We start from the raw sequence: 25,584 nt of genomic DNA, 5'->3' as shown, positions 1-25,584 counted from the left end.
CTTTGACATTTTGACCAATAGATTAGCTTCCACAGCTATTACACTATCCTGCATTTCTTTGAGTTTGGTAGTATTCCTTTCTCTCAATTGAAAAACCATTTCCACATCAAAGCCATCCAGGTAGTGTAAGAGAGCTAAACTGGGTGGCAGTTTGATATCAGCAAGGATTGAATGGTATACTTGATTGAATCTAGCTAAAAAGTGTTGAACTATTTCTCCTGGTTGTCTTTCCAAATTATTATATTCTTTTAAAATCAAATAATTATTTCTCTTGATCACCCATCGATCAAGGAATACTTTCACAAACTGACGGAAATCGAAAATGCTTGCAACCGGTAAGTTCTTGAACCACTTCTTGGCTACGCCTTGCAAAGATAAAGAAAAAAAATTTGATACTAACATCATTTTCTTCAACCTCAAAAAGGTTGAGAAAATTTTTAAAACTCTGAATGTGTTTTTCAGCAGTGATGTTACCATATTCTCCATCAAACCTGGGAAGATATTTGTAATAATTTTTCAGGGAAATCATGGAGTATAGGAGGTAAAATGAGTGGCTTGTATCTATCTGTAATTTTACAAGGTGTAGGAGTATGTACAGAAGCTGCAGGATTATTCTTGATGTCTTGAGGCTCATCAAGTCGAATATGGTCATCATAAGATTTGAAAGAAGGATCTTGACCAAGATCCTAGGCATATAAAGAATTTGTATTCACAATCTTCAAAGAAAATGAATCAAATGTGGGTCTGGTATCTTTTATCAAATATAGTATACTCTAGAAAACCTTCTTGACATGCTAAGGAAAAGAGAAGAAATAATTTACAATAAATAACATGAAGTCTTAGATGAAAGTCCAATTTCAATACCCGATCTTCCCATATTGTCTTTCCATGTTTCTGTTGGTAAGGTTCATCCTCCAGTGGAGTCTTTAAATTAAATTTGAAACTAATTTGGAGTCTTCAGGTGAATGATTTCAGCCTTCATATGTGTTTGACCGTTTTCCACCATCAGCAAATCATATTTGATCCTTGTCATTCTTTCCTAGGGAAGATATGATCTCTCGTTTCCCCGGAAATGACGCCAAAATGTAATCCTCCACAATGTCCCAAGTTGAGAGGAATTGATGGAGGTAAACATAGACCAGGCTTTTAGTTTTGTAGCTAGCCCTACCAAACCAAAGAGGGATCTCTATGAAATTACAGTCAAAAGATGACTGAGATATAAAGGATTTTAGGCTAGATAGCTAGGCTCATGTGAGTTCTGGGAAATTTATGGTTTTGTTGCTGGATAAGGGAGAAAAACTAGGTAGCTAGGTCAGAGGATCAAATGGTTACAACAACAAAGATATGAAGGAGAAAGGTAGCAATACTTTTGTGATGGATCTTAAGTTTTGTCAGTGTAGTATGGTGTTCAGAAGAAGCATACAGGTCTTAATGAGCATGAAACATGAATTCATTAAGCAAGAGAGAAAGTAACATATAACAATTTTCCATAAAAAAAAAGCTTAATGTAAATAAGTATGTTTATAAATTGTAAGGAAAACCATTGAAGAGTTGATGAATGGAAAGAAAATATGAATATCTTTCATATAAAGTGATAACAGAGAAAAAACAACATCACAAACTTACTGCACATGAATTCCTAGATAATAGCTGCAAACTATATCCTTTGATTTCCAGAAAATGTCCAAGTACAAGCTACAATAGTTCTCTCCTCTCAAGTCCAACTATTAAAATGACTCAGAAAATGATACATATAGACTAAAACATCATTTCCCTGCTCTCATGGATCGAATCCATGACTTGTGGAGCTGTTCCTCAAAGGTCTCAACCAAAACCTAATGACCTAATGGAGACACTGAGCTGAATCAAGACCACAATGACATGACTGAAATGATGATGATGATTTTTTCAATGATGGCACATCCAACTGAGTGATGGCAGTGATTGGACATGGAAATCTTGAAGGAGAAGAAGTAGACCTAGACACACTAGCTAGTGGGAAAATTTTATTTTGTAAACCTAGTGACATGATAAAATTTGACTTGAGACTCCCGAAAAAAACTTGGTAAAAGAATATTTGATCACTGGTGACAGGCGGAACTGACTAACACTAACATATCCTCCTTTTAACCACAAGACAAGGCTTACCCTATGACTCTTGATATGTTTGAAGGGTTGGGAGATAGATTTTTAGAGTTAGGATGGCTTCTTTTTCATACTCTAGAAAGTAAGGAGAGGTTTTTAGAGAAGGTTTAGGCATAACACGGTCATCCCATAAAGCATTCACCAAAGCACTGTGTCAGTTGCTTTGTTCAGAGTACATAATTTTCTTGATAATACAGATGAAGTTTTTATTGGTTTTGACTCAGCAATATCGGTACCATGTGGATAATATTTAGATGAATGTTTCAATACAATGCAATTTTCTAATGAAAAATCATGGAGTTTAAGTGATGAAAAATAACTTTCATTATCGAAAAGAAGTGATATTAGAGTGTCGAACCTAGCAATGATATTTTTTCTCAGGAAATTGATGATTTCCTGATCATTCACTTGTTTGAGAGGAAGTGCTTCTGTCCACTGCATGAAGCAATATGTAGCAGTGAGAATGTATTAGTGTTTCTTTGATGAGTGTGGAAACATTTCATCAATAATGTCTAATCCCATTTGTTGGAAAGGTTCTTCTACATCAATAGGCTGCAATGGGGTAGTTTACTTTTTATCTCAGCAATGCATTTCTGACAATCTGGACATTTGCGGGAATAAGCATGAGCATCCTTCAAAAGTGTAGGCCAATAAAAATCGGCCTGCATATTTTGTACATAGTATTGTCGCCCGTGAAATTCCCTTTGTCTGGTCCATCATGGAGGTCACACAATACCCTTTCTGAATCAAGTGCTTCCATACATCTAAGTAGGACCCCATTATGATGCTTCTTGAAAATCACTCCATGCACTAGCTGATATGATAAAGTGTTAAGTCTAGTAGCCCTATTTTGTCTCACCAATAAATGTGAGGGTAGGGTACCATGCTTAAGATACGGTCACACATCTATGTACCAAGATGTGGATGCATCAGTGGGGGTAGCTTGTTCGATGTTATACATTTCGATCTTCAGCTCCCATCTAGAAGAGTCATATTCTAGTGAACTTATCGCTTACGCTGCTAGTTAGAATTGACCATGGCCCTTTATTGTGTGAACTAGCTTGCACTAAAGATCATATTATTGCAAGCTTGTCACTCTTCTTTGACCCAACTCTTGTTGAATAAACAACAATCTAACAACTGGGTAAAGCACCAAGATGATAACATGATTTTTCAGAAGATAAGGCCTAAAGTGTTTCATCGCCTTGTACACTACATAATCTTGTTTATCAATGGTGGGGTAATTTAGTTTAGGTCCTTGCAATCTGATGCTCATGAATTAAATAGATATTATTCTTAATAAATTAATAATTATTATTAATAATTGTAAAAAATTTCAAACTAGTATTATTTAAAAATAAAAACAAAATCTATAAATAAGAATAATTTAATTATGATAATCATAAATTATAAATAATAATACTAATAATAATAATAATTTATTTACTATTTAGAATATTAATTATTAATAATAAAAATGAAAAATTAAAAATTAAAATAAAGTTATTAGCCGACTTTCAATAAAAATATTTCTTTAACTATTTATCCTTTCACAAAGCTCTTCTTCTATCATCATTCAGATTGGTCCTGATGATGGATCCCTGTTGGGATTTGAAATGTTGACAGAAATATGGTTTCTACTGTGGATACTCTGAGACTAAGCTCAAAAGGTAATTCATTATTTTAATCATCCTTTTGTGTAAGAATGGAAGCAAGAGAAGTATCAAAGGCGAAAGTGTACAACAAGACATTTTTGCTGAAGTTTGGACTGTATAGTGTTGGGGCTTCTGTGATTTATTGCTTAATACGGGTGAAGGAATCCTTTTCCCTTTTATCCCACTTGTAGGTTGCATCCTTCTTTATCATCTCCTATAACAATTTCACTATCTATGCATAGTCTAAGATGAACTTGTGAAGGAAATTGATTTTCCCTAAGAAGGACTACATGCATTTTTTGTTCACCGGGAAGGGAATTTGAGTGATAGTTTTTACTCATTCAAGGTCCACTTTAATCCCACTCTTTTCTATAATATGACCCAAGAGATTTCCCTCGAACATTGCGACAATTATTTTCTTAGGATTAAGAGATATCCTGTATTTGGCACACCGCTTGAAAATTTGCTTTACATGACATAAGTGATCATATCTATTCTTCGAAAACATTATCACATCATCCAAGTAAACCACAATGCTTTGTCTAATTAAACCACGAAATGTGATGTCCATAGTGCGTTGAAAAGTAACACCTGCATTAACAAGTCCAAAAGGCATTCTTTTGAATCAGAATGTACCCTACTTGGTTCTAAACGTAGTTTTGTGCCTCTTGGGTTATACCACCATAATTGGTTGTATCCTAAGAAACTATCCAACAACAAAAAAATTTCAGACCCAAATACTATTTACAGGATATGTCCCATTCATGACACTGGATAATTATTTTTATCTAAGGAACGATTAAAATTGTGAAAATCAACACAAAAGAGTATCTTCCTGGAATTCTTCCTTACTAGAACCACATTGGAGACCCATTTTGAATGATGAACTTTAAATATGATCTGAGCATCCAACAGTTTTTTTAACTCTTTCTGAATGAGGTGTTCAAGTGTGGGATGAAATTTTCTCAGTTTATGTTGGAAAGGGTTGACCCCTTCTTTAATGGGAATTAAATGTTGGATTATTTTTGTATCGTAAGTCTTAATATCATCGTACATCCACGCGAAGACATCTCAGTACTGCTTAAAGAGGCAAATATAAGTTTTCCACCCCTAAAGTGTACAACAAATACCGAGATTTACATACTTCTTGTCTTGTTCTGTACCAAGATTTACTTGTTCGTGCAACAAATTGGGGCTATGAGTCTTTGTGTTAATGGTCCCTTGAAGCGATTTTGTATGTCATAGAGATTTTCGAATGACACCACACCCTTGGACATGGGATTTTCTTTGATTTCTTGAGCTTAATCCTGCAAATATTTCTTTTGCTCGTCTTCGACGATAGTTGTGTCCTTGAATATGTCATCATTCACCATAAAATCTAGTATATGTTGGTTGTCATTCAAAATGTGAAAATTAGTTATGTTATCAGGAACAGATGGCCTATAAATAAATTCAATAGAAAATCCATCCCTTAATGGTGACAAACTAGTAGCATCATTTGTTAGCATATCTGTAGCAACATTACGAATTCACGAAACACAAATAATATTAAAAGGTTGGAATTCTAAAATTAAATTCCATACCTCTTATTGATAATTCCTGAGATTAGGTGACACACAATGTATCGTATTTCGTACTTGTCATGCGAAAAATTCTGAGTCACCTATTGCTTTGAGCACTTCAACTTTGAGGTCGATGGATTTCTTCAAACCCAGAATGAGTGCTTCATATTTCGCAATGTTGTTGGTGCACTCAAATTCCAAAACTATCACATTTTATAAATAAAACATTCTAACATTATATTAAATTTTATTTATTGAAACTATATGAATCATTAATTTAAACAAAGAGACATAGATTACAAGTAACTTTTCAATGTACCATCGTTGTAACTTATTTTATGGGTTAAATATCATACTATATAAAAGGGTGAAGTAAATAAATCATAACTCTATAAAAGCTCTATATTATATGAATTTATGACAAGTAGTTAGCAAAAATTGTTTATTTAACAATTTTACTAATATTTATGGTAGTGATTTTTTAGCTTTATTAACATTATAGATTTCATAGATGTTATTTTGGCATGATATCTTATGAATTGCATATCAAGGTGTTGATGGTGTTGGATCCCACCAACATGCAAGGGGGTCTCCCCGATGAAAATTCCCAATTATACTTTGCACCATTTGGTGTAGGATCCCTTCTAGAAATAAGGCCCGACTACCAATTTTCTTAGAGATTTTCCTTGGTTGCAATGGTCAACACAAGAGAGTAATGTGCATGTACTTTTTAATGAACAAGTGAGTATTCCTTGTGGAATGTTTAGTTGTAGAATGTATCAAGGTTCTTTCACTGGAGGGGAAATAAAAGTGATCCTTTAAGAGAAGAGTAATAGTACTGATCTAATAAAGACACACAAGCATATATATATGAAAGAATCATTAATCAACTAGAGAAATAGTTCACATAGAAGTAATGATTGTTAAAACAAGTACAACACACCTTCAACAAGATAAGCACCAAAGCCACCGAAATAGTTCAATTTCTTTAGTACAGATGAAAACAACATATATCACAAACATTCAAAGAATAGTCTTACAACATTTACGACATACGCATGAAAGTGTGTTGGCTCAACGAGCTTCAAGTATTAAGAAAAAGTTCCAAGATACATCGGTACAATGAACACCACTAGCTCCAATAGTGGAGCGTTAGAGCTACCACTTGCTCCTCCAAAAGAACTATCTTCCTCTCTAATGCCTAGTGGGAGGAGCCAAGGTGAAAAGTCCTTTGCTTGAGCTATGAGGGTGTATATATAACAAATGGGGTGACTTTTCACCTCCCTTGTGACTCTTGGACTTCCCTCATGACTCTTTGACTTCTCCATGACCTTTCACATTCTATAGGTGACTCTTGGACTTCCACTTTACATTACATTTCTCATATTATTGAAAATTACATAATTATATCCACAAATGATGTGGAAAATGATGACTCATATGACACCTTGACAAGACATGACAAGAAATTGATGACATGGACTTAATGATGACATGGCAATGTTAATCCATTATTTCTATTCTTGTTTTTATGTCTTCTTCAAAGATAGTACATGCTCTTCTTCTTCCTCCTCCATAAGGCTTGAAGGTGGAGAGTCTTCACTATGATCTTGATCTTCAATAGTTGTCACAATCTAGTGTCCCTTCATCTTCTCGTTCAATGATCAACTTGTCTTTATAGCTTCATAATTTTCTTATATTATAGTTTTCTTATCCTTCTTTTAAATTAGAATCTCGTCATGTGAAAATACAGTACCTGCAACTAGAACTCACTCATGACAAGATGATAACAATGCGAAAAAAATCCTAGTCTAACATGCTTCATGAAAATCACTGATAGAGATGAAATTGGGCATTGGACTGAGAGGAAGAATTAGGGATTGTGCAATGTACAATTCCATAGGTCAAGGGTGATGGATTGAAGCTTGAGACTATGTAATGCACAGTTCTATACGCCTAGGAAAAATGACTGCACAGTTGAGGAGATCAGGAAGGTAGTATTGAGCCTTGAAGTTTCCCAATGCATAGTATAGGAGAGAGAGAAAGAGAGAGAGGCCTAGGGATTACATAATTGAATAGTTCAAGGATGCAGAATGACAACTTTAGGATTTCCACTATGCAATGAGCAAAAAAGGTTGATTGGGAGAATGAACTGCGCAATTTTGGAGTTCAAGGGGCCAGGGTTGAGCACTGAGGCCACGAAATGCACAGTCCTTGGAGGAAAAAATGTGAATTTCACAGTTCTAGGAGGAAAGGGGCATGCTTGAGGCTTGCCACTATGAAATGCGTAGTTTAATGGTTTAAGCTGGGCTCAAGTTGGTTGGGCAAGAAATATTCCACAATTTTGCTAAGTGTGGGATCAATGAATTATATATGAAATAAGGGTTAGACTTGGACATGATCACACACTCAGAACAATCAATGACACAACATAGAACACTCAGAACTTAGAAACAACATGGTTTCCTTATTGTGACAAAAAAATAACATACTCCTCCAAGTACGACACTTAAGGTACACTTTGCGATGACAATGATGACACTTGTGCGATAGTGCATGGAACTTTGAGAATGAGTCTAATAGCTATGTGTGTGTGTGTGTGTGTTAAATAGGACTCATCGACACCAAAGCATCCCCTTGAAATGAACCATACCACTAATTTTGCGAGGTGTGATGCTTCCCATGACAAAAGATGACACTTGAGTTTTCTCCCAAAAGGGACTAGGAAAATTAGAGAATATACATGGAATGATTCCAACTACTAGAAACAACAACATGCAAGGTCAAAGTAGGCTCCAAAATTTGAATGTAAGCCAAAATTTTGGAGGGTGTTGTATCAACAACAAAACTTGGAGACACACTCGAAGAACTTCAGCTTCTTTGCCTTGGTTTATTCCTCTGTGCAGGGTCTAGTTCTTCATGAAGTATTGATTCATTGGTATGGATTACTGTGGATTACCTACTTAACCTAGTTATAGATGTAGTCACCTTCATTCCTTTCTCAGTTGAACACATTCATAAGGCCAACCATATCGCAATTATTTACATTTAGGAGAAGGGTAATGTAGTTCACTAGCTTTTGATATTAAAATTCTTAGTTTTCATCTCTAGTGTTGCTCTGCTGCTAGTAAGCCTAGAAAGTGCCATGGAAGAGTCACTACAAGAAAAAAAGAATTGCTTCACTGCCAGTGATCCTAGTCAATACCCCGACGAAGTCTCTTGCTTCATCTCTCTACATATGAATCCTTTCTCTTATTTCACCCTTTATTTATTTATTTAAAGAATTATGCAAAGGCACTTATTTATTTCATGGGGTGGAAGAGGGATTTCGACTTATTGAGAGAAGAAGAGGTTGTTCCTTCATAGAAGAATATATATAACCTCCGATATGAGTTTTATCATTAATATTTTCCCCTTATCCTTCTCTACACTATTGGATCAGTGTGTAAAACACCAAAACACAAAGAACCAAGCATAGGAATGAGGTTCCTAGAATAGGTACAACTATCATGGTTCTACACAAATCTCTCCTTACACAAGGATCATATTTTCCATTAAAAAAACATCAATGAGAAGGTATGGGTCACGATGAAGAAGAAGGACTAGAGGTTAGCCAAATTTTATAGTGTCACAAGACCCTTCTCATTTTTCCACATGCATTGGAACCAACATTACACTTTCATACAAGGCGTATTCACAAGAACGAAAAGACAATGGAAAAGACTAAACATGAAAAACAAACAAACAAAGATGAAAGAATATATACATGGGGTAGGGCACAACCGTACACTGCTATTGAAAATATTTCTTCAAATCTTGGCCATTGACAGGAAGAGAGTCCATCTTCCCATCCAAATATTAGAGATGATAAGTGTGGTGGCCAAGATTTTCACGAACAAAAGATGTTCTAATCCAAAGGGATTGAAATTTAGTGTGTTTCCCTTTCTCTTCATGGGATTTATCCCACTTCATTACTAATTCTCCCTCATTTAATTCCCTTTTCCCTTTAGACTTCTTATCAAACCATATCTTGATATGACTTTGATGAAGAGAAGTTTTTTCTTTTTCTTTCCTCCTTTCTTCCTGTAACTTCAAAAGAGTGTCTATCCCACTTTGAACCACAAGAAAAGGCTTACGCTATGACTCTTGAGATGTTTGAAGGGTTGGGCAATAGATGTTTAGAGTTAGGATGACTTCTTTTCCATACACTAGAAAGTAAGGATAGGTTTTTAGAGAAGGTTTAGGCATAACACAGTCATAGTTTGTTCAGAGTACACAGTTTTCTTAATAATATAGATAAAGTTTTTATTAGTTGACTTAGCAATACAATTACCCCGTGGATAATATTTATATGAATGTTTCAATAAGATGCAATTTTCGAATGCAAAATCATAGAGTTTAAGCCATGAAAAATAAGTTGCATTATCGAAAATAAGTGATGTTAGAGAGTTGAACCTAGAAATGACATTTCTTCTAAGGATAAATATGGCTTCCTAATCATTCACTTGTTTGAGAGGAAGTGCTTTTGTCCACTGTGTGAAGTAGTATGTAGAAGTGAGAATGTATTAGTGTTGCTTTGATGAGTGTGGAAACATTTCACCAATAACATTTAATCCCCATTGTTGGAAAGGTTCTTCTACATCAATACGTTGTAATGGGTTAGTTTACATTTTATCTCGACAGTGCATTTTTGACAAACTGGACATTTGCAGGAATAAGCATGAGCATCCTTGAAAAGTGTAGGCCAATAAAAATCAGCTTGCATATTTTACGCATAGTATTGTCACCAGTGAAATTCCCTCCAGCTGGTCCATCATGGAGGTCACACAATACCCTTTCTGAATTAGGTGCTTCCATACATCTAAGTAGGACCCCATTATGATGCTTCCTGAAAATCACTCCATGTACCAACTAATATGATAAAGCTTTAAGTCTAGTAGACCTCTTTTGTCTCACCAATAAATGTCTGGTTATGGTACCATGCTCAAGATACGGTCATACATCTACGTACAAAGATGTGGATGCATTAGTGGGGGTGGCTTGTTCGATGTTATACATTTCAATCTTCAGCTACCATATATAAGAGTGATATTCTAGTGAACTTATCGCTTATGCTACTAGTTATAATTGACCATGGCCCTTTATTGTGTGAACTAGCTTGAACTCAAGACTGTATTATTGCAAGCCTATCATCTAGTTCACTCTTATTTCACCCAACTCTTGTTGAATAAACAATGATATAACAGCTGGGTAAGGCACCAAGATGATAACATGATTTTTCAGGAGATAAGGCCTAAAGTGTTTCATTGCCTTGTACACTGCATAATCTTGTTTATCAATGGCGGGTTAATTTAGTTCAGTTCCTTTCAATCTGAATCTCATGAATGATATAGGTCGTTCTTTATTTTAATCATGTTTTTGTGTAAGAATGGAAGCAAGATAAGTATCAAAAGTGAAAGTGTAGAACAAGAAATTTTTGCTGAAGTTTGGACTGTATAATGTTGGGGCTTCTGTGATTTCTTTCTTAATACAGGTGAAGGAATCCTTTTCCCTTTTATCCCACTTGTAGTTTGCATCCTTCTTTATCATCTCCTGTAACAATTTCACTATCTATGTGTAGTCTAAGATGAACTTGCGAAGAAAATTGATTTTCCCTAACAAGGACTACATGGATTTTTTGTTCACCGGGAAGGCAATCTGAGTGATAGTTTTTACTCATTCAAGGTCCACTTTAATCCCACTCTTTTCTATAATATGGCCCAAGATATTTCCCTCGGACACTGCGAAAATTATTTTCTTAGGATTAAGAGATATCTCGTATTTGACACACCGCTTGAAAATTTTCTTTACATGACATAAGTGATAAGATCTCTTCTTTGAAAAGATTGTCACATCATCCAAGTAAACCACATTGCTTTGTCTAATTAAACCATGAAATGTGATGTCCATAGTGTGTTAAAAAGTAAAACCTGCATTAACAATTCCAAAAGGCATTCTTTTGAAGTAAAATGTACCCTAATTGGTTCTAAACGTATTTTTGTGCCTCTCGAGTTCTACCACCAGAACTTGGTTGTATCTCGAGAAACTGTCCAGCAATGAAAACATTTCAGACCCCGATACTATTTACAGGATTTGTTCCATTGATGACACTAGATAATTATTTTTGTCTGAGGAAGGATTTAAATTTTGAAAATCAACACACAAACATATCTCCCTAGATTTCTTCCTTACTAGAACCACATTGGAGACCCATATTGAATGATGAACTTTAAATATGATCTGAGGATCTAACAGTTTTGTTAACTCTTTCTGAATGAGGGGTTCAAGAGTGGGATGAAATTTTCTCATTTTCTGTTGGAAAGGGTTGACCCCTTCTTTAATGGGCATTACATGTTGTATTATTCACGTATCGTAAGTCTTGTTATCATTGTACATCCACGCGAAGACATCTCAGTACTGCTTAAAGAGGTGAATACAATATTTCCACCCCTAAAGTATAAAACAAATACTGAGATTTACATACTTTATGTCTTCTTTTGTACCAAGATTTACTTGTTCATGTGACAAAGTGGAGTATTTGCATTAACTGGTCCCTTGAAGCAATTTTGTAGGTCATATAGACTTTCTAATGACACCACACCCTTCGGCATGGGATTTTCTTTACTTGCTTGAGATTAATCCTGCAAATCTTTCTCATGCTCGTCTTTGTTGATACTTGTGTCCTTGAATATGTTAGCATTCACCATAAAATCCAGTATCTATCGGTCATCATTAAAAACATGAAAATTAGTTATGTTATTAGGAATAGATGGCCTATAAATAAATTCAATAGAAAATTTACTCCTTAACGGTGACAAACTAGTAGTATCATTTGTTAGTGTATTTGTAGTAGCATTACGAATTCACGGAACATAAATAATATTAAAAGGTTGGAATTGTGAAATTAAATTCCATACCTCTCGTTGATGATTCCTGAGATTAGGTGACACACAATGTATCTTATTTCGTACTTGTCATGCGAGAATTTTTGAGTCACCTATTTATTTGAGCATCTCAACTTGAGGTCGATGGCTTTCTTCAAACCCAGAATGAGTGCTTCATATTCAGCAATGTTGTTGGTGCACTCAAATTCTAATTGGCAAGAGATCAAATGTTTTTTCTATTGTGGGTCTATTAAAATGAAAACATCTTTAGATCCCTCCTGCATTCTCAAACCATCAAAGTACAATATTCAAATATTAGTGATATTAGGGCTATGTCCTATACTACTATTTACATCTACTATACAAAATTCATTTACACCAGTTGGATTTTGAGGAAGGAGTTCCAACTGTGTATCTAGTGGGATGGGTGAAGGTTGTGCCAGATAACATCTATGATCTACTTCTAGAAAATAATTTCCGAAAATAACATCTACAAAGCTCATTAGTTCATTTTTCCCTCAAGTTGTGTCACGATATGTTTCATGTAAGGTTCACTTTCTACTTGAATCTAGTTGTTTTCACCCTTGTATGGAAGCCATAAATGTGTCCAATTAGTTGAAAAGTACCCTTGTAACTTGTTGGACCAATCTCTGCTCAACAGTAAACTGTAGGCTTCAGGAATGTCCACAATTACAATGTTTATGCATTGGTGAATTCTATGGTCAAATGACAAGTGAATGATAACATTGTTGAGTTCACCAATGGATTTGACAAATGATTTTTCCTATAGTATGATCTGTGCATCATCTTTATCCCACTTAGCATTAATTTCCTTAGCGACAGATAATGGAATAACATTTGCAGATGCACCGAAATAAACCAAATAATTACAGAAATTATAATTAAAGATTTAGAAAGTTAAAAGAAACAAATGGTAGAGAGTGTTAGAATTAAAATTGATACCATTAACTATAGATTTGATAATATCACAAGAGTTATTGGATATTACCTAAGAATCAAAAACTTCTTTACCTGCTGAAGAGTGTGATGAGAGTGCTTGGATAATCATTTCTCGTTGACCTGTTATCTTTGCGAGCTCAAAAATTGAAATATTGACCCAAGCTCTTTTCATATCATGAACAACATTATAATTAATACTTTCCAACTTAACGGGGTTGTGCTGATGAATTAGGTGATGTAGCTTTATTTGACGCTTCTTGTTCTTGTTGTTGTTGGAAGAGTTCTTGGAAGAAGGATCACTTCCAGGCTTGTTCTACAAATTTTGAGTTGGATTGGAAGGTGGTAGAATTTTACACAACGGTTTCTTCTTAAGTTACTGCTTAGAAACAGGTCCCTCGATCCTCAAATTATAAATGCCAGTTGAATGTCGGGGAGGAGTGAAACTCACTCACGATTGATGAAAACTCTATTTATCAACATTGTATATAACATTAAACACATTCATTGAGTGCCCATCACCCAAACTTCCTTCAGTCACAACAGGTTCATTTTCTTCTTCACTCTGCTCAAGTTGTTCTTTCACTAATAAGGTATCAACCAAATTAGCAATAATAGTGTTCATATTGTGATTTTGTTGTGGGCATGTATTTTTTGAATGCTTCTCTTGATGAAAAGTGAAAAACTGATATATGCCCAAACTTTTGACATTGAAAACTACGTTAGAAATTTGAGCAAATTTGGTCAGTTGAGAATTATTATTATTTTTAAAGAAGGGCCACCTGAAAGACTTGTTGTTGGTAGTGGATGCCTCGCTTGACCTTATCTTTAACTATGATACTTCATTCATGAGTAGCTTCAAATACTTGGTCAAGCTTTCCATATCGAAAGAGTCTTTCTCCTTAGCTTTGCTGGAAGAGGCTTGAGATTTCTTACCATATTCCTTGGATTCTTTGGGATCATCGATGTCTTCAATGACTCTAATGGAACACAAATCCTTTTCTACAGCAATAGCTTCTGCAAAGTTTAAGGCCAAAGTATTCTTTGCAGCTCTTTTGAAAAACACAGAAATGTTAGTTGGCAAGGTAGTTGTATAATAATATTTAGTGATGTCATCATGTGGTTGTACATTAGCAGAGAACTTATTCAACAAACAAGTAAATCTTTGGTTAAAATATTTAACTCTTTCTTTTTCCTCCATTTTCAAGTTCCCAAGTTATTTTAATAATATGGCGGGAGTTTTATCATCTGTAAATTTTTCCAAAAATAGTTTATTAAACTCCCTCTAGCTATGGATTGAATTGATCGGAAGACTGTGATACCATAGAAACACTCTACCTTCTAAAGTGTACAAAAATATTCTACAAGAAACATCGTCAAAATGTACCTCAAGCATCTATAAATGCATGTATAAGTCGTAAATATGGTCTTATTATTGGGATCAAACTTTGACAACAACTTTTCTGGATGTTTTGGCATTTTATGAAGATTATCTAAAAGAGCGAGTGGCCCTTGGGCCATCCAATCTAAGTCTACATCAACCATGTCTTCATCTCACTCCCCCTCTTCTTATTAGTCTAAAGGGGCTTCTCTATCACCGTTAAAATATGTGTTAAAATCAAGATGCCCCTCATTAGAAAAATGAAATTATTCCCCTTCACTATCCAAATTCTCCTCAATGGATGAAAGTTCCCCTTGGTGACTTGTTCTTTTCGCAGGATCAACTAACCCCTCAAGGGTTGTGATAACCAAATATTCCACTAGTGAAGCCAATACATTGTTCGGAGTTATTTCTTTTCTTATAGGCTTATGATGTAGAATAGCAACAACGGGAGTAAACCAAGAGCTCTCACAAGCTGACAAGTAATGGTTTAATAGCCTAGAGTTGATCGTAAGTAACCTCAAATGCTTGTCTCGGACTAGACAGAGAAGATTCTTCTTTCTTAGGAGTATGATTTGGAGTGGAAATGGGAATGTTACTTCCTTGTAAAAAGTTTGCTTGTTAGGATGTGGTGAGTTATCAACCATAAAAGGTGGTTTCCCTCCTTATAGCGCAAGAATGTTGACAGTGTTGGGTCCACAGGGGCTTTCCTCAATTAACCTTAGACATATCACATGCGTTCGTGGCATATTAAACAATACCCCTAATTTGACTACATATTAGAAAATACCTCTAAAAATCACACTATTTAACCCCCTACCAATACGAATCCAATACTCCTTACCAATTTAAAAAACCCCTACTTTCACTATATATTGTAGGTATAAAAATTCTCATTAACAATTTTTATACCCCTTTATATTTTTTCACTAACTTTGAGCTCCATTTTTTATACCTACCAATATAAAAATCCTTTACCCCATAATATATAGATATATACAGATATATATATATATATATATATATATATATATATATATATATATATATATATATATATATATATATATATATATATATATATATCTATATCTATATCTATATCTATATCTATATCTATATCTATATCTATATCTATATCTATATCTATATATATATATATATATATATATATATATATATATATATATATATATATAATGTCATTTTTCCCTCAATATATATCCCCCAATATGAATGCACGTGGTATGGTATTTCTACCCAAGTGAAGCCCCCATGGCTAGATCCTGCCAACATATAAGGGGGTCTCCCCGATGAGAAGTCCCAATTAGACTTTGCACCATTTTCTGTAGGAGAGCTTCCGGAAATAAGGCTTAGATACCATTTTTCTTAGAGATTTTCCTTGGCTGCAGTGGTCAACACAAGAAAGTAATTTACATGTACTTTTGAATGAAAAAGCGAGTATGCCTTGTGGAATGTTTAGTTGCAGAATGTATCAAGGTTATTTCGTGGGATGGGAAATGGAATTGAGCCTTTAATAGAAGAGTAATAGTATTGATCTAATAAAGACACATGAGCATATGTAATTGAAAGAATCATTAATCAACTAGTGAAATAGTTCACATAGAAGTAACGATTGTTAAAGAAAGTACAACACACCTTAACAATATAAGCATAAAATCCCCACCGAAATAGTTCAATTTATTTAGTACAGATGAAAAAAACATATATCGCAAACATCCAAAGAATAGTCTTACAACATTTATGACATACGCATCAAAGTGTGTTAGCTCAATGAGCTTCAAGTATTAATAAAATGTTTCAATATACATCGGTACAATGAACACCACTAGTTCCAATAGTGGAGCATTAAAGCTACCACTTGCTCCTCCAAAAGAACTATCTTCCTCTCTAATGCCTAGTGGGAGGAGCCAAGGTGAAAATTCCTTTGCTTGAGCTATGAGGGTGTATATATAACAAATGGGGTGACTCTTCACCTCCCTTGTGACTCTTGGACTTCCCTCATGACTCTTTGACTTCTACATGACCTTTCACATTCTATAGGTGACTCTTGGACTTCCACTCTACATTACATTTCTCATATATTGAAAATTACATAATCATATCCACAAATGATGTGGCAAATGATGACTCATATGACACCTTGACAATACATGACATGACATTGATGACATGGACTCAATGATGATATGGAAATGTCAAGCCATTCTTTCCACTATTGTCTTTGTGTTTATAATGTTCCAAAATAGGAAAAGTGGTGATATGCAAGAAAATAACAATTTTCACCACAGAAATTTCAAAACAATTAGAAAATGCCCATAACTATTAGAAATATGGAAGCAACTAAGCCATTTTATTATAAACTAAGGCAAGAGTACAAAATATGGAAGGAATGCACCTGGGCTTGCTTCAATGGTAAGCGAAGCAAATCCTGAGTGAAGCAATGAAAACCCAGAGCTAAAATCAATTGACCAACTGCTGCACAGTGCAGTCCCCAGAAATTTTGCATTGTCTTCTACAAAGATATGGTTGAAAACCCCACCTTTGGTGCTCAAACAATTTTGCAAATTTATATCTATACTACCCAAGAAAAACCTACAAAAACCAAGAAATGGTTTTGCCTGATTTTGACCTCCAAAAATCAACCCCAAAAAGGGGCTACGTAGTCCCCAACAATTCTACATTGTTTGCTGCAAAGAAATGGTTGAAAGCCCCACCTCCGATGCTCATAAAATTCTGAAAAAATATTTCTGAGGTCCTTGTCAAAAACCCAGAGCTAGTTTGGCCTAGTTTTTACCTTCCAAAATCGACCCCCAAAAGCCCTATGCTTTCCAATATCTGTTGAAGCATGTTGTCTATTAAACCACCAGATAAATTTTCCTGAGACACTCCTAAAATTTAGCAATAAACTCCACAAATACTTCCCTTATTTCTGTCGGAAAGCAATAGCCCCAATGGCTGAAACTCTATCTCCCACATATGCCTAGTTTTTCTCTTATGCGCTAGGCAGAGAGTCTGCAAAATCACTCTTGAATATTGCTGCCACTTCCATCCTTCAAACTACCCAATAGCCAACAAATCTATTGAGCCTTCTTCTCCTAATTTCTCTTGCCAATAGTGCTCCGGAAGAATGATGCAATGGCCACTCTAGATCCATTACTGCATCCTCCAAAAATACAGACTGTTGTGGCAAACTGAATACAAATGTTGGAAATCTCTCTACAAATCTCCTTTAGATGAGAATGGATGAACCTCTCTAGGGTGGCACTCAAAGTCCCCCGAAGAAAGGGTGAGTTCTCCACTTCAAAAACTCTTCCTAAACAACAAGTGACCTAGCTAAACAGCTCAAACAACATAATCAAATTATATAAGCCAAGAATGCCAAATGAAGTGTGTTGCCTTCCTTTTATAACTTTTGTGGAGCCTTTCTTCCCACCTTTTCTTCCCTGTCATTTGTTTCGAATCATTGTCTTAGGGAGTGCGCATTTCTTATGTGGGTGGTCCCCACATATCACTTTAAAACCAAAATAATATAAATTTCACCTGCCTCTAACTCCTAAGTCTTCTATAAAAAATCAAATGGGCCCCGTCTTCACCAAAATTAGCCCCCAAAATGTAGAAATAAATCTTGTTCCAAAATAATTTAGGAGGGGAAATTATAATGGATTCCTCAAACATAGTACATGCTCTTATTCTTCCTCCTCCATAAGGCTTGAAGGTAGGAAGTCTTAACTATGATTTTGAGCTTCAGCTGTTGTTGTAACCTAGTGTCCCTTCATCTTCTCATTCAATGAACAACTTGTATTTGCAACTTCATAAGTGTATTCTAGTATAGTTTCCTTCTCCTTATTTTTAATCATAATCCTGTCATGTGAAAACATAGTACTTGCAATTGGAACTCACTCATGACAAGACGACATCAGTTCGAAAAAAATATAGTCTAACACGATTCATGAAAATCACTAATTGAGCTGGAACTGGCTGTTGGACTAAGAGGTAGACTTAGGGATTGTGCAATGCATAGTTCTAGAGGTTAGGAGTGATGGACTAAAGCTTGAGACTACGCAGTGTGCAATTCTCGAGGCCTAGGAAAGATGACTATGTAGTTGAGGAGCTCAGTCAGGCAATCTTGAGCCTGAAAGTTTCCAAATGCATAGTACAGGAGAGGGAGATGCCTAGGGATTGTGAAATTGTGTGGTTCATGGAGGTAGGATGCCAACTTGAGGCTTTCCATTGCATAATGCATAGAAGGAGGCTGACTATGAGGGTGAACTATGTAATTGTGGAAGTTAAGGGGTTAGGGTTGAGCACTAAGACTATACAATGTGTAGTCCTTGGAGACAGGAACTACACATTGCGCAGTTCCAAGAGGCGATAGGCATGCTTGAGGCTTGCCACTGCGCAATTTGCAGTTCAAGGAGGGAAGGTTGGGCTCAAGTTGGTCGAGCAGGAAATTTTCCAAAATTTGGCTAAGTGTCGGATCAGTGAAGCATATATGAAATCAGGGTTAGACTTTGACATGATCATATACTCATAACAATCAATGACACAACATAAAACACTCAGAACTTAGAAACAACATGGTCCCCTTATTGCGATGACAAAATAACATACTCCTCCAAGTGCAACACTTAAGGTACACTTTGTGATGATAGTGATGACACTTGTGCAACAATGCATGAAAATTTGGGAATGAGTCTAATACATGTCTATATGATAATTAGGACTCATCGACACCAAATTTACCCCTTGAAATGAACCATACCACTTCTTTTATGACTTGCAATGCTTCCCATGCCAAAAGATGACACTTGAGTTTTCTCCCAAAAGGGACTAGAAAACTTAGAGAATATACATGGAATGACTTTAACTACTAGAAATGAAAACATGCAAGGTAAAAACAGGCTCCAAAATTTTAATGTAGGCCAAAATTTTGGAGGGTGTTGTAGCAGAGAAAATGAAAGGTAGTAGCTAGTTGTAAGCCTCCTAATGCTTTGACTACTAGCAGGTGAATTGTGAGTTATAAGTAGGTGTTTTATGCTTGGATTGTTTTTATAAATTATGTATCACTGCCCTCTTCACACAATGAAAAAGCATATATTTTCCTTATCTTGGTGGGTAAAATAGAATAAGTGACTATCTATATGTATTTATGGAGGTGCCTTCTCGTCATATATTAAATTGACTGTCTAGAATTACTAAATCCCAAGGGAAAGAAATGAAGAACCAAAAATAGACCAACACAACATATGGGACGGACTTTTCTTCCACTCTTAGTGCATCCACCTATTAAAATTGAGAAATAAAAGAATGAAGTACCTCTAGCCGAGAAATAAAAGAATAAAGTACCTCTAGCCACTACCTAACTAAAGTATTAATAGTATTAGAATGTAGACCCAACCCTCAAGCCAACCCATCCAACAATCCTCAAGTTAAATTGCTTTATGAGCTTATGGTCCCAAATGTGACCTCCTCAAATGTTAGGTCCCTATAATACTAGTGATTACCCCATTACTGTTGTAGTTATATCCCTTATTAATATTGTTGTGCCCCTATTGTCCCCATATTGTTATTACTATGCCCCATAGAATCCCTCTATTGTTATTTTTGTGCCTTTATATTGTTATTGTTAAGTCGGCTGGGTTATATTATGACTCCTTAGACTCCTATATATATAGAAAGGAGGTTTTGTCATTTGAATCATCAAAGAATCATTCATTTGTGTAATGTAAAGGAGGTTGCCCCCTCAAAGAGGCTGAATTCTAAGGCGTTGATCTATCTTTTCTATCTTTTTGTGAGCTGGTTTCATAACATTTGGTATCAGAGCTTTGGATTCTATGGTTTCGCTGCTCCAAATAGGTCATCGTGGCATTTTTACTATAACTTTTTTTCTGCAACATTTCAGAAGCAAAAAAAAAAACCATTTGAGACTAGATCGCACTAAACCTTGGGTCCGAATTTCAGAGCTTTTCGTGCTATATTTGCGGAGATATGATCTAAGGAAGTTTTTCTTTTTATAGACTCCTGAATTACATTCCAAACAAGTGACCTGGGGAAAATCATCATAACTTTCTCTCTGAGCATTAGATTGAAGTTTCGTAAGAAGGTACAGAAATAGGACAAACTATAGTTTCTTGTATATATTTTGCAAAGCCAAAGGTCGAAACAGGGACATGTGGCATGTTGTACAAGTTCGCTCTACTGAACTAGTCTATAATCAGGTCACTGTGGGATATTTGGCATAACTCTTCCTTGGAGAATCCAATTTGGATCAGACTAGTGGCATTGGAAAGAGGACATAGAGGGCTACTATAGGTCACAATTTTAGAACTAGATGATCTGAAATTACAGAGATACATCAGAGGCAATATCGAGCTCCTACAAAGTGAAAAAAGGTGTGTAGATTTTTTTAAATTTTTGCTTAAGCTTGGTTTGAAAAAATATTTTGAAGGAATTCAAAGGGCATAGTAGAGCATTATTATCGGTAACTGATGCCCCAAGGAAAGAAAATGCAAACACCTAGTAAGCAACCTGAAAGCTCTAGCATGACTCATGAAGAAGAGGAAGAAATGCTACATGATATATCAAAATTACAAGACCAAGTGCAACAAATGTCACTCTCACAAAAGCTAACAGAAGGTAAGATAAATGGCATGGAATCTAAGATAAAGGGTGTGGAAGCTAAGATGGATGATTTGAAGATAGACTTGAAGAGAGACATGGCAGATTTGAAGACAGACATGGCAAATTTGAAGACAGATTTGACAAATTTTCTACAAGAAATACTTACAAATGGTGAAAGGGTAGTAAAGGAAACTCATGATGCGAACAAAAGAAATGTTAATCATGATTTCATAGACTCTAATGTTGGATCAAAGACCCACCATATTCCAAAAATCGATATGAGGAAGTTTTATGGCAAGGATCCCGCAACATGGATATTACAGATGGAGCAATTTTCAATCTCAATAATGTGCAAAACACACAAAAGGTACGTATTGCAACTTTATATTTGGAACCAAATCAGTTTGTATGGTATCAATGGCTTTTCTCTCGTAAAAAAATTATCACTTGGGCAATTTTTATGGAAGAATTAACAGCACATTATGAGGATACAAAAAGCAACACTTTTTTTAGCCAATTGATAAGTCTCAAACAAAAGGGTTCAATAATGGAGCACATTGAAGAGTTCCAAAAATTGAACATAAGGGTAAAAAATATTCCAGAGGAGCATACGATTGATATGTTCTTAGGGACTTTAAAGGATAATATCCAACAAGATGTTCACCTTTGGGAACCTGAGTCATTAGAGAAGGCATTCAGGTTAGCAAGAAAAATGGAAAGCAAAATTATGGCAACCAGGAAGCATACCACTCACAACTATAAATATGGAAGTGTTGTTGCCCCTATTCTTCCACAACCTATAAGGTTGACACCACAACAATTGGAAGAAAAAAGAGCAAAAGGGCTTTGTTATAGTTGTGATAGAAAATACATTAAAGGTCATAAGTGTGCTGAGAAGAAATTATTCTACATAGATTGTGAAGAGGAAGAAGAAAAGGAGAAAGAAAAGTCAAAAGAAGAGGATATACTCCAGGAACAAAGCCTAGATAAAGAAGAAATGAATCCGACCATATCTTGTAATGCATTGGCTGGAATTACCACTCCTCAAACCATCAAGATAGAAGGACAAATCAAGAAGAAAAAGGTAATAGTGTTGATCGATTCTGGAAGTACCCACAATTTTATTCATTGTAAGGTAGAAAAAGAATTGAATTGCTTCCCATATCCAGCACCAAAGTGTCAAGTGATGGTTGCAAATGGAGGAACAATAAATTGCTCTGGAAAGTGCCATAATATCAAGCTATCCATGGGAGAATATGTATTGACTAGCCCAATGCTTTCCATTCCAATGGGAGGTGTTGATGTTGTACTAGGAGTCCAATGGCTACAATCCTTGGGTACAATAGCTTTTAATTTTCAAGAACTTTTCATGAAATTTTATGTGGAAGGAAAGGAAGTTGAATTAAGGGGTATTGCAGGGAAATTGGGAAAGATAATCAGCTCTAACGGTATGACAAAGCTTCTAAAAAAGGAACAAAGAGGTGTAATTGCACAATTATGTTCACTAGATGTTTCCACATCGAAATCATCTATTTCTCTAGATCTCCAAAAAGTATTGGACAATCATTTCAAGGTATTTGAGACTCCCAAAGGTCTCCCACCTATTCGTGATCATGATCATGCTATTCATCTAATTCCAGGAAGTGTTCCTCCAAATATCAGGCCATACAAATATCTCTATGCCCAAAAGAGTGAAATTGAACATATGGTTGCAGAAATGCTAGAGGCTGGTATAATTCAACCTAGTCAAAGTTCTTTCTCTGCTCCAGTAGTATTGGTGCACAAGAAGGATGGATCATGGCATGTGTGTCTGGATTATAGGGAGCTCAACAAGCTCACTATTAAAGATAAGTTTCCCATTCCTGTCATTGATGAATTACTGGATGAATTGCATGGATCAATTTACTTCACCAAGTTGGATCTTTGTTAAGGATATCATCAAATCAGAATGAAGACTGAAGACATTCCAGAAACAACATTTAGAACTCATGAGGGTCATTATGAATTTTTGGTCATGCCTTTTGGCCCTACCGATGCACCTTCTAAATTTCAAGGTTTGATGAATTCCATTTTCAAACCCTTCCTTAGAAAATTTGTGTTAGTATTTTTTGATGATATACTAATCTACAGCAAGTCTTGGAAGGATCATGTTGAACATGTTGATAGGGTGTTACAACTATTGGAGGAGAAACAATTATATGCAAAAAGGTCCAAATGTTTCTTTGGAGTACAAGAGGTGGAATATCTGGGTCATATTGTATCTCATGAAGGAGTTAAGGTAGACCCTAGCAAAATTAAAGCCATTAAGGAATGAAAAATCCCCACATCCATAAAGCATCTATGAGGATTTCTCAGGTTGACAGGATATTATCGCAAGTTTGTTAAAAATTATGGGAGACTAGCAGCACCTCTAACAACATTATTGAAGAAAGATGCATTTTCATGGACTCCAGAAGCAACAAAGGCTTTCGAACATCTAAAAGAGGAAATGTGCCAAGCATCGGTCTTAGCTACATCGGACTTCAAAAAAACCTTTATTGTGGAATTTGATGCTCCAGGAAATGGAATTGTTGTTGTTTCAGTGCAAGATGAAAGACCCATTGCTTTTGAAAGTCGTTCAATCAAGGGAATTTTTTTACACAAAGCCATTTATGAGAAGGAAATGTTGGCAATACTACATGCACTTAAGAAATGGCGACCCTACCTAATGGGAAGACACTTCAAGGTAGAAACGGATCATAATAGCCTTAAATACTTTTTAGAACAAAGATTATCCTCTGAAGAGCAACAAAATTGGGTCACAAAGATGTTGGGTTATGACTTTGAAATCATCTACAAAAAAGGGAAGCAAAATGTGGTGGCAGATGTACTCTCAAGAAAGGATGAGGATGTGGAAGCATTGTTGTGCGCCATTTCTATTATCCAACCAGACTGGATAAACGAAGCAAGGGAGGAATGGAAGAATGATGAAGAAGTGTGGGCACTTATTCAAAAGTTACAACAAGATTCCAGTACATTTGATACATGTAGCTGGTAAAATGATTCGTTATGGTATAAAGATCACTTATACCTCTATAAGAATTCCCAACTCAAACAAAAGATTCTTATGGAATTGCACACTTCTCCCTTAGGAGGGCACTCAGGATTTTTAAAAACTTACCACAGGGTTAAGAAGGAATTTTTTGGGATGGCCTTAAATCGGATATTCAAAAGTTTGTGGCAGAATGTTTGGTTTGCCAACAAAATAAAGTTGAAACAATTAAGACCCCGGGTCTATTACAACCTTTATCCATTCCAAGCCAACGTTGGGAGGAGGTTTCAATGGATTTTATCACAGGTTTACCCAAGTCTGAGGGAAAGAGTGTCATCATGGTGGCAGTTGACAGACTTACCAAGTATGCACACTTTTGTGCATTATCACATCCATTTAAAGTCAGTACAGTTTCTACTGCATTTATGGAAACAATTCAAAAGCTATATGGAAACCCAAAGATTCTTGTAAGTGACAGAGATCCCATTTTCACTGGAAATTTTTGGACAGAATTATTTTCTTATCTTGGTACTCAGTTAGCTCATAGCTCATCTTATGATCCTCAATCTCATGGGAAAACTGAGATAGTAAACAAATGTTTGGAAGGATATCTTCATTGCTTTGTATCTGATAAACAGACACAATGGGTCAAATGGTTGCCTCTAGCTGAATGGTGGTATAACACTTCCTTCCATACAACAAAAAAATGACCCCATTTATGGCACTTTATGGATATTAGCCACCATCCATCACATCATATTTAAGAGAAAATTCTAAGGTTCAAGCAGTGGAACATCACATCGAGCATTAACAACAAGTCCTCCAACTCTTAAAGGATAACCTCGTGTTGGCGTAGAATAGAATGAAACAACAGGCAGATCAACATCGCAACAAAATAAGTTTTGATGTAGGTGATTGGGTATTCCTACGACTACAACCATATAAACAAATGTCCCTCAAGCAAGCTAAGAAGGATAATAAATTATCACCAAAGTATTATGGTCCGTACAAGGTGTTGCAAAAGATTGGTACTATGGCATACAAATTGGAGCTTCCTGTAGCTTCTTGAGTGCACCCAGTTTTCCATGTTTCATGTTTAAAGAAGGTTTTAGGTGACAAGCTCCCAGTTCAAACAATATTGCCAGAACTTGACGAGGAAGGAAAAATTATATTGGAATCGGAAACAGTCACAGAAACAAGAACTCGACAGCTACGAAATCAATCAATTTCGGAGTATCTCATTAAGTGGAAGAACTTATCTGCCGAAGATTCCACATGGGAGGAT

The sequence above is a fragment of the Pinus tabuliformis genome, chromosome 2_2 (genome assembly GCF_031772625.1).
Source record: "Pinus tabuliformis cultivar Carrire ecotype Pingquan chromosome 2_2, CPIR1, whole genome shotgun sequence".
Taxonomy (NCBI): Eukaryota; Viridiplantae; Streptophyta; class Pinopsida; order Pinales; family Pinaceae; genus Pinus; species Pinus tabuliformis.
Note: the sequence above shows the minus strand (reverse complement) of the source record.